This window comes from Erythranthe guttata, chromosome 8, assembly GCF_056151865.1.
Source record: "Erythranthe guttata isolate IM_541 chromosome 8, IM_541, whole genome shotgun sequence".
NCBI lineage: Eukaryota > Viridiplantae > Streptophyta > Magnoliopsida > Lamiales > Phrymaceae > Erythranthe > Erythranthe guttata.
The window spans coordinates 5,165,468-5,179,110 of NC_142540.1; the positions used below are offsets into that span (position 1 = coordinate 5,165,468).

The 13,643-nt window shown below is 34.7% G+C and overlaps 1 long non-coding RNA gene and 1 pseudogene across 2 annotated transcripts; both read right to left on the bottom strand.

Annotated features, from left to right (window-relative positions):
• Positions 1-265: 265 nt before the first annotated feature.
• Positions 266-3,356, bottom strand: LOC105976845 (DNA topoisomerase 3-alpha-like; annotated as a pseudogene). The gene is made up of 7 exons (XR_016033084.1): positions 2,504-3,356; positions 1,593-1,771; positions 1,424-1,496; positions 1,086-1,208; positions 792-914; positions 647-719; positions 266-554 (listed from the first exon to the last, which is right to left on the bottom strand). The product of XR_016033084.1 is annotated as a DNA topoisomerase 3-alpha-like (transcript).
• Positions 3,357-4,702: 1,346 nt separating this feature from the next.
• LOC105976920 (uncharacterized) lies at positions 4,703-7,358 on the bottom strand. The gene is made up of 5 exons (XR_001174515.2): positions 7,129-7,358; positions 6,685-6,745; positions 5,949-6,123; positions 5,588-5,835; positions 4,703-5,059 (listed from the first exon to the last, which is right to left on the bottom strand). It is a non-coding gene; the product is annotated as an uncharacterized LOC105976920 (long non-coding RNA).
• Positions 7,359-13,643: the final 6,285 nt, after the last annotated feature.

Consider the following 13,643-nt stretch of genomic DNA (forward strand, 5'->3'; position numbering starts at 1 on the left):
TTTATATATTATATAGATGAATGTGAACGGGAAGCCTGATAGTAATGCTCCGCCATACTAGCAAGATTGTAGAACCATTAGCACTGGATATCTAAAATATGGAGGAAGCTGAATCCGAGCCTACTAAATTTCTGGTTGTCCTATTGACTTAAGACTACAGTTTATCAACGAGCGGCAATGGAAATAAATGACAATTTATGTAAACCTCATGCTTGTGTTTTATTTACTTTTTTCTTTTTGAATTGTTGTATAGTGCTTTCAAGACTTGCACATTTAAAAAATGGTTATGTCGGTACTATAGTTTCAAACTATTTAGATGAATAAAATTTATAAGTACAACAAAAGCGAGATGCGTCAAAACCAAAGAAGATGTATAAAAACCAAGTTGCCACGTCAATGAAATCAACTAAAATATGAAACATGAGAATAATATGGACATTCATGGTCTGCTCTGAACTCATTCTGAAGTAACGTGAAGCACGCTTTTCAAGCTCTATTGTACTCAAAGGATGAGGAGGATACCTAGGCTTCTCCTGGTTTCTTACATTTGTTACCTGAAGGTGAGAAACCGTAAGTACTAAGTACAACACCTGCCAATGGTAATGTGTTTATTCTCTCGAAATTAGTGTGCTTCATAGAGACTCACGGTTGCATTGGATTCCAGGACACACATTTCATATATTATCGTTGCACATGTGTAATCAAACAAATGCCCTCGCCTGCAAGGTGACAGAGCCATTAGCTTCAGTTAATATTGTAATTAAATTTGATGGCAAGGTAATGATGGTTACATCCAGCTAAATGTAGCGGTGCCTTCTTCTGAATTATGGGTACAGTTAATTGTCCAGAACTCTTCGGGTTCATGTGATTGGATTTCCCAGAACCTCTCTACAACAAACCCTAAGAGTAGGGAACTGCAAAAATCATGATAAGCAAAAACAAAAGTATCAGTAAAGTGCAAACTTCGCACAGTCAACAAGAGTTGATATGTAAGATACAAGAATGTCAAGGAAACATAATAGACTGTTTAAACTTCTCATTCATATCTATTAGTTGATGAATGAATGAATGAGGGTGTGGCTCACCTGGCAAGGACCATAGCTTAAAATAACATTTCTTTCCTCAGTAGCGAAATCAAGAACAAATGCATCTTTCAGAAGCATAGTCTGAAACCGGGTGAAAGAAGCTCCTATCCAAAGATCTATTTCCTGCATAGTATTACCAATTAATTTAACTGACTTTACAGATATAGAACAAAAATCTGTAATCAGGAGCCCAACGGCAATCCAGTACAAGTTCTTTTGAAGGTCTCCAAATTTTACAGCCAACATTGTTATAGCATACACTAATATATTTTAGGTAATAATGAATATTTGGAGATAACTATTCAACTAATTAAAACCAGTGATCTTTCAGTACTCACTTGTCGAACATCTACAGCATCGGCAAACAATTGATTAGGCCGAACAAGGTGCTGCACTGCATCATGAATTTCCCTGAGCATCCCAAATTTTATTGTAGTATGTAAGCAAATATAGATGGAAAGAGAAATCAGTATAAACAAGTATAGAATATCATCCAACAATTGAAACCTATCAATTAGGGCAGAGAAACGAGCTCTCCAGATGTTGAGATTACGATTCGTTCGTAGGCAAGCTTCTACCACCTCAAATGCTATATTTTCTCCTTCTCTATCGCAATCAAGCCACAGGATAAGCCATTGACACTTTCTAGCTTCTTCCTCCAGTGTCTTTTCGATGTCCGATTTGTCCTACATTAAGGAAAAAAAAAAGGATTCATAAATTATTTCAGTTCAATCATTCTCAGAGTGAAACTATAAAATCCATTACAGTAACATTATTCTATATTCATGGCCCCTCTCCAAACAGATATCTATACCAAATTCCCCGAACACGTAAATCAGCATAAACATTCTCTTATATCATCAAAAACAAAGTTAGCCAGGGTCAATCCTGTTTCTTCAGAATCAACTTTCACTTGAGAACCATAGGAGGGAATGAGTCAAAAATTCTCAAAACAATTATCATCAGTCCCTCGAAAAAGACAGCTGTTAAGGAAGCATCCAGAATCATCAGATAATGACCCTTCCTAAACTAACTTAAATATCATTTTTGAAAAAGATTATTTTCTGGGCAGAAAATCCACACCGGTCATTATTAATATAAAGATAGAGACTTTGGAACAAATATATAATTTTCCCCGAGCACGAGGCTACAACTCATACTTAGCATAATTTACTCTTCGCCACTACATCACTCTCTGAAGACACATAAAAACGTCGAAGGTATAAAATTACAAGCCGGTATACAAAAAAAAATGAATTAACCAGAAATGAATATGTACATAAATCCACCCCGGAACTCAAGGCCTTGCCTTTACTGCATACTTTGCTATGAACTCATGGACGCACTGCATCTAATACCCAGACCGAACAAACACATGCGCGAGATATAACCTTTGAAGAAAAAAAATAGTAAATTACCTGCGGTACGTGTTTCCTGACGGGGGCGTGGTAGAGATCGACGGGGTCACATGAGTGCCACTTGCGATAACGATCCTCGAACTCGAGCTCCATGAGATGTCCGGTGACGGAAGTGAACGACATTTGAAATTGCTGGTTCTGAATGGCGTAGTTGAATTCGAAGATTTTGTTGTATCTGGACCGGCCTTCTCTCACCCTCAGCCCTCCGCTTGATGGATTCTTCGAGAGGATACCGGACACCGCTTTAGCCACCGACGGCTTCTCCGCCACGTTCAGCACCCTTAACGGCCGCCCGCCGCCGCCTGCCATTCGGAAGGTGCTCTTTCAGTAGGTACTGTTGTTCGTGGCACTGGTTGTGAATCCGTATTCCAATTTAAAAATGGGCATGCGATTTGGGGATTTTGATTTTCCCGCCCTTTGGTTTTGGGATTGCGATTTGACTTTAAATACCCCTCGCTTCCATAGTGTTGAAGTATAATTGGGGTGGTGTTTATTACCCAACAGCTCCTGCCAACTGAACACCCTATCGAGTATTGACTTTACCACTGTCATTGCCAATTTGCCATGGTAAAGTCGTACCATACCGAAATATAATTAAGGGCAAATGGCAAAAAGGCCCATCATATGGGACTTAAATGCATTTTGGTCCAAAAAAAAACAGTCTCTCAATTAAGCTCATCCCCGTGTCTTTAGTCTAAAATACCCTCAATAATATAATTCTTATCAATTACACCCATTATGATCTAACTTCCTTAATATTACACATTGACCCCGGATTTAAACAAATATATCACATTAACCCCCAAAACTTTTTTTTTTCAGAAAATAATTTTTTTTCTGAAATGTCCAGATTCCGGCGTTGACTTTTTTTTTTCGAAAACTTTTTTTTTTCCTGAATTTTTTTCCGCCGGTCTCCGGCGTTGACTTTTTTTTTTTTTTCTTAGAAGAAAAAAATATTTTAATTAATATTACTGTTTTAGCTACTAAATTACTGTCTCAGACAGTAATATTACTGTTTGGGACAGTAATATTATGAATATTATTTTTCCGAACAATAATATTATTAATATTATTGTCTAAGACAGTTAAATTACTGTTGTAGACAGTAATTTAGTTGTTGAAGACAGTAATTTAGCAGCCAAGACAGTAATATTAATTAAAAAAAAATATTTAAGAAAAAACAGAATTATAAAAAAAAAAAAAAAAAAAGTCAACGCCGGAGACTGGCGGTCTCCGGCGGTCAACGCCGGAATCTGGCCGGAAAAAAAAAACATTTCAGAAAAAAAATATATATTTTCTGAAAAAAAAAATTGGGGGGTTAATGTAATATATTTGTTTAAATCCGGGGTCAATGTGTAATATTAAGGAAGTTAGAGCACAATTGGTGGAATTGATAAGAATTAGGGTTAAAATTGGGGTCAAATTGAATTTTGGGTTAAAATTGGTTAATTGATGAAATTAGGCTAAATTGGAGTGTAAATCATGAAATTGGAGTTGAATTGGGTTTCAATGAATTGGGTGTAATTTTGGTATATATAAAAGGATTTTCCTTATTTGCAAATAAGTTTGAATGGGGTGGATTTATTTGAAAGACAAAAAAGTTGGATGTCCCTCTTTTAATTAAGTGCCCTTGTCATGGGCCTATTTGCCATTACCCCTATAATTAAACATAATAAATCGATATCTTTAAGATGTCGAGAAATTTTCATAAAAATAGACATATGTTCATACAAAATCGATCTGCAAATGTCGAATTTTCCCTTTAAAAAACGACATTTGCAGCACTAGTAGAAAAAAAGTTTTTCGCTACCACTCAAATCCGTAGCGAATAGTCCACTTTTTGTAGTAAAAGACTTTTTGCTAGGAATTTGCTACGAATTTTTCTCCGTAGTGAATACGAGCGTGACAAAAAATTTGCTACAGAAAATTATCGTAGCAAATATTTTTTTACTACAGAACAACTAGCATTTACTACGACCATTGAGTTGTTACAAATACATGACTATTTGATACGGCATATTCTGTAGCAAAAAGGTTGTCCTATTTTGCATCCAAACCCTACCTTTTGCTACAACCACCTCCCGTAGTCAAAAATATATTTTTTATACAACTTTTATTTGTAGCAAATACTAGAATTTATATACTTCAAAAGTTATTTCTAGCAATAAACCTAAAATATATAATTACATATCTGAAATATATTCAATACCAAGTCATATATAATTAAATGATCATAAAATCCAAAAAATATCATATCTTAAAATCATACAATATACATCTTTCAATGAATCTTTATACAAATTAAATTTTGAGAAAGCTTATTATGTTACCCTTGTCCAAAACTAACCAAGATTAACTGTTATAAACCAATTCTTCATTCATTTGCTGCAATATTTTTTGTTTCCTCTATTGGCCGTCTTTAAGCTTTTGCAACTATTGTGCCCACCTTGTTGGTGCACATCGCCTGGGTGGTTCTTCCTAACTGTTATGATTCTCTTTCCTCATACACTCATGAAATCTTTTCTATAAATTCTTTTATTCTCCATACTCTTGACCCTTTAAGACAATTCACGAGTATTGGGTTATGCAAAGAAAATAAAAACATAAACAATAATTCGTTCTTCTTCTTAAACGATTAACATAAATGGGAATAATAATTAGAGTTGGAAGAAAACTATAAGATAAACATAAATAACATTGATCTACAAAAACATAGTGCAACAACCACTTCTCAATTTTGCCAGCTAGAACAGATGGCATCACATTTTGAACCAAAAAGAAACAACCAATGGATCTAAGTAATTGGTACTAATTTAAGGTGACATGCGAAAAATCCTATAGTTACAACACATTTGGAAAAATTCCTCCATCCAAACGCACTCTAACTTTCTTTTTTTGGGGATAAGTAGATAATAATGCAACTTAATATTGTCTAAACACTGTTTTTTGCTCAACAAGATATGTTCCAAATGAGAATTTATCTCATAGTTGATCCGTCTAGATTACCCTTAAGTAACATGTTTAGATAATTACTATATAAGAAAACAACCAACGAAAGATAGAAAAGGGATTATTCGGTCATACCGCAAGATCCCTAGCAGCTAGTAATTTCTTCACCTACGAATTTGTCACATAATCTCTCTATTTCAGTTTCTTTCTTTGAGAAACTTCAATATTTCAGCTTTCGAGTAATCGTTTTCTGCAAATGGACCCGCAGGAAAAGGCGTGATTTTCACAATCAAACGAGGCATAGGGAGCTCATCAAACAAGGCCCACACATTGTTACAACAAATAGTTTCTCCATGAGTATTTTCCCTCCTAATTTGACACTCCTGCAAAAGAAAAAAATGAAAAAATGAAGAAACAGAAGCTGCAAGAACTAATAAATAGAGAGTTATAACACAAATTAAGGTAAGTTGAAAGACTCATGATTATTATGTATTACCTTGTGGGAAGTGGCATCTCTAAACTGATCATCGTCCGACAATTAGGATGCGATGGCTTTAAGCAAACACCTACCTTCTGATTTAGAATGAATTTTGTAATGTCACCCAAATGTACTATTTGTTGTTGGATGCCATTTGCTCACTATTTTTTTTTTCTATCAGCTGTCTCTTTCTCTGCACAAAGTTAATTCAAAAGAATTGGGATTATATAATTGGTCCTTGTAATTGCATATTTTCCATTATCAAACGAAACACCAACTCGTGTCTTAAAATCCTACTTAAGAAATCATTACAATTGGCATACATTTGTAAAGAAAATGAGACTCAAACAAACAGAAATGCATGGAGACAATATTCGACACTTCTTAGCAGAAAAAACAGAGTGGGTTACAATATGTATGCTCCGAAAAAATGTCATAACCTAGTTTGAACTGACACTATGAGACGAATGGCAATGAAGTTAGCATTTATCTCACTCTAAAGCGTCTCAAAAGTTAAAATAGAACATGCCACTTTATAGACAAGATTAGATTAAATTCACGTAATCTAATACAACATGTTTACGGCATTTCATCCAACAACTAAACCCATCCTTGAAACAGTGAGGAATCAAATATTTCAACAAATAAGAATCCATTCAGAGCACTGTTCTTCTCACATAAACATAGAGCAGATAAAGTAATAATTAAAACAACAAATGGAGTTGTCCTACGAAATCGAAAAAATACCACAAACCTTGTTTGCTTAACCTGTCAAACCACTTTGAAAACCCCAAATCCGGAGCTCCAGTTTCCAGCTAAATCACAAGAGAAAGTCACAAGACGAAGTCAAGAAGATGACTAAAACCAAAATTTAAAACTAATGGTGGCTTACTTTTTTTCCCTTGTTTGAACTGAAATTCCAAAATTTATCAAGTTTAACATCTAATAAAACAGTAAATTGGGGTAAATTGTCCACTAGAAAATGAAGAACAACAAATTAACACCAAAACCAAAACCAAACAGAAAATCTAGAAACATATCCCTAATTTTTTTCATCTAAACTTACGAGAACAAATGGGTGTTTGAAGAAGACAATGTATATCAGTAAATTTACTAATATAAACATCAATTCATACCATTAAACTGAAGAAGATGTCCAATACTACAAGAATGTATCAGATTTATGAGTAAAAGCTACCTTATTTTTGTTTTTCGAAGATTTTGAGCGATCTTCCGCAAGGCATGCTTGAATCGAACGGTCACTTATGCAACGAAGAATAGATAATCTAGAAACGAAGAACATCCATCGGCAATTGAAGACAACAAAACATCTGCTCAAATGGGCAACCGATTGGCTATGGCGGATCAAGAGAGAGATGGGTGAAGCCGTGAAGGGGCCGTCGGATTTTATGGTTTAGGGATTTGGGCAATTTTGAAGAAACCATTTTTATTAGGGTTTATTAGGGAAAACCCCCTTGTTGATATTTTCTAATGAGGTAGATTCAATTTTTTTTTCTCCTTTTTGAGATACACCCAATTTTGCCAACTTGGCAAAATATATTATATAATTTCCCTTTAATACCCCTGTTTTATTATTAAACGGCATTTATTTCCCTTAATACGTGATTCGAGATTTGCTGATACGTTGCCTAAAATCACGGAATAAATTTACGTGAGATCATTGGCCGTTATATCAAATCGTGTACAATATTTTTTGAAGATTCTCTTCATCGTTCCAGCGGGTTTTATCGTCATTGAAGATTTCTGCACCGTCGTGGAAATAGGATCGATTTTTGAGCGTTTGTTGTTGGACGTTGTTAAGCGGATATGAATGCGTTATTCGTTTTTATTTTTTGCTCAATGTCCATGATTGTCGTGTATGGTGGTTAGACATTTTTAAGAGTTGTGTTGATACTTGATTCTATTAAGTAGAACGTTTTTTAACAAAATTATTCCGTCATATATATATCGTTTTTTTTTGCCGATGATGTTTGTTTGGAAAAGGATTGACAGAGTTAGAAGAGGATGGTTCACGCAGATCGGACCAGAGTTGTTTTATATGAGCTTCGTAGTTGGTTTATGCAATAATCGGAATAATTGTCCGCTTTGGTCGAGTTCATGTTTTTATCCCGATCGATAGTTGGTTTATTTGTTTATAACAGCCGATTTAAGTGTGCTGGGTAGTACATTAAAATATAGTTCGTAGTCTTTTTTAATTTAGCGTATGAATTTTGCATTTTAAGTTTATTTTTGATGATATTAATGTATTATCATTCAAATGTATTTGCAGTCTATTTAATTATTTTTTAGTATTCTGCATTTTTAATTTTGTTTCATGATTTTAGGTTTTTTCGATGGCGAATTTCGTACGGATTTTGTTGAGGTTTGCTGGGTTGGTTGCTATAAAGAGGTGTCGATGTAATGGCTCGGTAACTTCGGTTAAGTGTTAAACCGTTGTAATACAGTAGTATAATATTATGAATACCATATGATACTACCATTATCATTTTATTATACTATTATGAGATTATTAATGTACTAGAGTTTTTTAACTCGACATATTGGTTTTATTGTGTTATGATGTGTTTTATGTATTTTATCAAAACCCTAGATTGAAATTATGAGATTATTAATGTACTATTTTATTGGTTATGTGGAATACTTACGTTGGTGTTGTTCTCAATGTTCTTGTCATTTCAGTGGTATATTGTTTGTAACACAATTTCATATCAATACTATAACCGTAATATACTATCATAGCAGATTAATGTACTATATTGAAATTATTAATATACTATGTGATTGAATAATACGGGATCCATAGTCTATTAACGAGATCCATAGTCGAATTAGATCAATAAGATAGTCTATTACATGATATAAGGAAAATTACCCTAATTGATTAGTATAACAAACATATTATTCACTTTCCATATATATTATTATTTCTTCATATATATTATTATTTACCCTAATCGTTTTCATATAATAAGGAAAATTACCCTAATTGATTAGTATTTCAAACAAACATATTATTCAGTTTCCATATATATTATTATTTTTCCAATAGTCAATTAATTAAACCCATAGTCGAATTAGATACATGGGATAGTCTATTAAAAGATATGAGATAGTCTATTAATTTAAAAAAGGTAAAGTAACGGGATTTGTGGGATTTGATTGAGGGTAATTATGTAATTACGAAAAGCTTGGGCTTTTATCAAAATGGCAAATTTAAATTTGGGTCTACCCCTATTATTTGAATGTTTAAGGGGGTTATATCTAATAGACCCTTTTTATTAAGTATTTACTAATTCATTTTAGTTTTTACTAAAAAAAATAATTCTTTTACTACGGGTAAAGTACTGTAGTATAAACTCAATATTTACTACAAAAAACTCCGTAGCAACAAACAAAACGACTTCGTTTTATTCACGCTTTTGCTACGCTAAACCCTCCGTAGTAATAAATATTTTTTTTGGAACAATCATTAACTACAATAACATTCCTGTAGTAATAAACTACTATTTACGGTATTTTGGCGTAGTAAAAAAATTCGTAGTAACAAGCCATTTTTCTAGTAGTGCAGGTTGAATGAAAATGAAGAAAAACAAATCAAAAATCTGCCTTCGAAACAACAATTCATCAACGGAAGCTTCTTAATGTCATTTAACATAATAAAACTATGGATTAATTTATCGAATTAAGATAACCCTTTTCGAAATTTTCAAACAAAGTTCATAAATACCTGCTGCGGTGGCGGTGGTGGAGCTTGGGCGTAGGGTAGGTTTTCACAAGGGAGCGGGGCTGGGTTTTTTTAATTTCACGTTTTCTTTGTTTTCTTCTTTTTGTTTTGGTTTTTTTTTTCATTATTTGTTATTTGGTCTTACATGAGCAAACAAAAGTCAATTTAATTTATGGGTATACTTGTTATTTAATCTTAATAAAATGGAATCTTTCTTTAATTTGGTATTGTACAAGTGAAATTAGTATTGCATATAGCCGCAGACATGATGAAATTGCAATCCCGTACGAAAGCTATGGATGGCTGGTTTGGCCCGTCTAATTCTCGTGCCGTTGCATTGTTGGAAGTTACATGCTTGAACCAATTGCGACATGGTGTACTCCCTCATCACAATAATCCACTAATAAAGGCTTTCGTAGTGAGGTGACAACCGAACACCAACATCTTTCATATGTCGTCTGGGGAGATGACGATTGCACTCCATGATGGACATTATATCATGGGGTTGCGAGTTATTGGACATCACCCTTACATTGATATGGAGAAGAGCTTGGCGATCGTGTCTGGTGTGATGGCATTCAGTCTCGACATTCTACAGCTGGAGAATTGGTGGTTCAATGGCGGCCCTCAATTAAAGGATTTGCTGGCGCTATACGGATACCGTTCCACCGCTTCGACCGAATGTAAGATGGGTACGAGCATACATCACATACTTGTTCGAATCATCTTTATTCGTTGACAAGGGGCTAGAGTAAAACCAGATTGTATCAGCATATCGAGCAGATTGGAGAGTGCTCTTAGGGTTTTAGTACATGGTTTGTTTGACGTTGTTACAAGTAATTATTAACATTGTAATTTGGTTTTCTCTCCTTGTGAGAGGCGATGTTTCTCTCCTTGTGAGAGGCGATCTTCCTCGGCTGACATTTCCGGCAATCGTATCTTCTCCATTTATCTTTTTTCTTTTTCCTTTCAAATCCATCAGAGGATCCGATCGTATAATTTACTTTAACACTTTTTTGCATGATTTGCCTTTTACAGACTTTGATTTTATTAGGGTTTGTCGGCTGCTATAACTCATTTTTTAAAGTTATTAGGGATAACCCCCTTGTTCATATTTTCTAATGAGGTAGATCCAATTAATTTTTCCCTTTTTGAGATATACCCAAATTTGCCAACTTGGCAAAATATATTATATAATTTCCCTTTAATACCCCTGTTTTATTTTTGAACGGCATTTATTTCCTTAACTACGTGATATGAGATTTGCTGATACGTTGCCTAAAATCACGGAATAAATTTACGTGAGTTTATTGGCCGTTTCTATCAAATCGTGTACAATCTGTTTTGAAGATTTTCTCCAGCGTTTCATCGTTTTTCTATCGTCTTTGAAGATTTTTTCACCGGCGTGGAAATAGGATCGGATTTGAGCGTTCATTGTTGTACGTTGTTAAGCGGGTATGAATGCGTTTTTTTTTCGTTTTTTATTTTCGCTGTATGTCCAAGGTTGTCGTGTACGGTGGTTAGACATTTTTAAGAGTTGTGTTGATACTTGATTCTATTAAGTAGAACATTTTTTAACAAAATTACGTCGTCACATATACATCGTTATTTTTGGCTGATGATGTTTGTTAGGAAGAGGATTCACAGAGTTAGAAGAGGATGGTTCACGCAGTCGGACCAGAGTTGTTTTATTTGAGCGTCGTAGTTGGTTTATGCAATAATCGACATAAATGTCTGTTGTGGTCGAGTTCATGAGTTTGATCCATATTGATAGTTGGTTTATTTGTTTACAACAGTCAATTTTAGTGTGCTCGGTAGTACATTAAAATATATTTCGTAGTCTTTTTTAATTTAGTGTATGGATTTTGCATTTTAAGTTTATTTTTGATGATATTAATGTATTGTCATTCAAATGTATTTGCAGTCTATTTAATCATTTTTTAGTATTCTGCATTTTTAATTTTGTTTCATGATTTTAGGTTTTTTCGATGGCGAATTTCGTACGGATTTTGTTGAGGTTTGGTGGGTTGGTTGCTATAAAGAGGTGTTTACGATGTAATGGCTCGGTAACTTCGGTTAAGTGTTAAACTGTTGTAATACAGTAGTATACTATTATGAATACCGTATGATACTACCATTAATTATCATTTTATTATACTATTATGAGATTATTAATGTACTAGAGTTTTTTAACTCGACATATTGGTTTGATGGTGTTATGATGTGTTTTATGTATTTTATCAAAACCCTAGATTGAAATTATGAGATTATTAATGTACTATTTTATTGGTTATGTTGGAATACTTTACGTTGGTTTTGTTCTCAATGTTCTTGTCATTTCAGTGGTATATTGTTTGTAACACAATTTCATATCACTACTATAACCGTAATATACTATCATAGCAGATTAATGTACTATATTGAAATTATTAATATACTATGTGGTTGAATAATACGGGATCCATAGTCGATTAACGAGATCCATAGTCGAATTAGATCAATGAGATAGTCTATTACATGATATGGGATAGTCTAACAATATTAAAACACAAATCCGCCGCCATCACTTATCAGATCTAGGATTTTGTTGATTCTTCGGCCCAATAGTCAAATAACTAAACCCATAGTCGAATTAGATACATGGGATAGTCTATTAAATGATATGAGATAGTCTATTAATTTCAAAACACAAATCCGCCGCCGTCACTTCTCAAATCTAGGGTTTTGATGATTCTTCGGCCCATAGTCGATTAACGAGATCCATAGTCAAATTATACCAGTGGGATAGTCTATTAAATGATATGGGATAGTCTATTAATACAGATGTAATTCGACTATGCATCTTGTAAATCAACTATGGGCCGAAGAATTATCAAAACCCTAGATTTGAGTAATCCTAGATTTGAGTAACCCTAGATTGGAGTAGTGACGGCGGCCAACGACGATATCACTCCTAAATTGATTGTTACGACCTTGGAGGCGGGAGCGGCGGAGGTCTTGGTCGTTTTTTGCGGTCTTAGAGGTGGAGGTGGTCGGATGTGGTGGTGGTGGTGGAGGACTAGGCGATGGTGGAGGTGTTGCTTATGGCCAATATCATTGTTATCGTCGTTGGCCACCGGCGACAACGGTGACGGAGGTGGTGGTGGTCGGAGGTGGAAGCGGCGAACCCGGCGGGAAAATAGGGAGGGATTTCGGAGTGCAGAAAATCGTCAATCGCCGGTGTATAAATTTCTGGTTTTCTTTGGGACATTTGCAGATTTTGATAGTGGTTTTGTGGGGATAGTGTTTTAACGGGAAAATAGAGAGGGATTTGATATTATTCAAAAGGTAAAGTAACGGGATTTGTGGGATTTGATTGAGGGTACTTATGTAATTTAGAAAAGTTTGTGTTTTTATCATAATGACAAATTTAAGTTTGGGTCTACCCCTATTATTTGAATGTCTAAGGGGGTTATATCTAATAGAACCATTTTTAAAATTAACCCTATTATATCCCGCTCCATACTATTCCTTGCAGATCCTTCATCTGGGTGGCATCGACGGTCCCTCTCTTTCTCTTTGTGCTCTCTCTCGGCATCCCTCTCATATGATGCGATGGACGGTCTTGCAGAGAACCTTGCTCGAAAATTTTCTCCGACAACAGATAAGGAAGAAGGCGTTATTGTTAGTCTACCGTCGAATGAACCTAGAGGTTCTGGGTTTGAATTCCGACTCGTTGGAAGAATCGTTACGACAAAATAATTTTCTTCCCACACTATCAAGGCAAACCTTTTTCGTCTCATTCAACCTGTTAAAGGGTGTGAGTTTATTTCGTTAGGATCGAACAGATTTGTGCTTCAATTTGAACACCATCTAGACCATAAACATGCCTTGTCGGGGTGCCCATGGCTCATGGATAAGAACGCATTGGTGCTGCAAGATCTGGATCCGGGAGAAGACCCAACAAACATTGAAGTTAACCTCTTGCC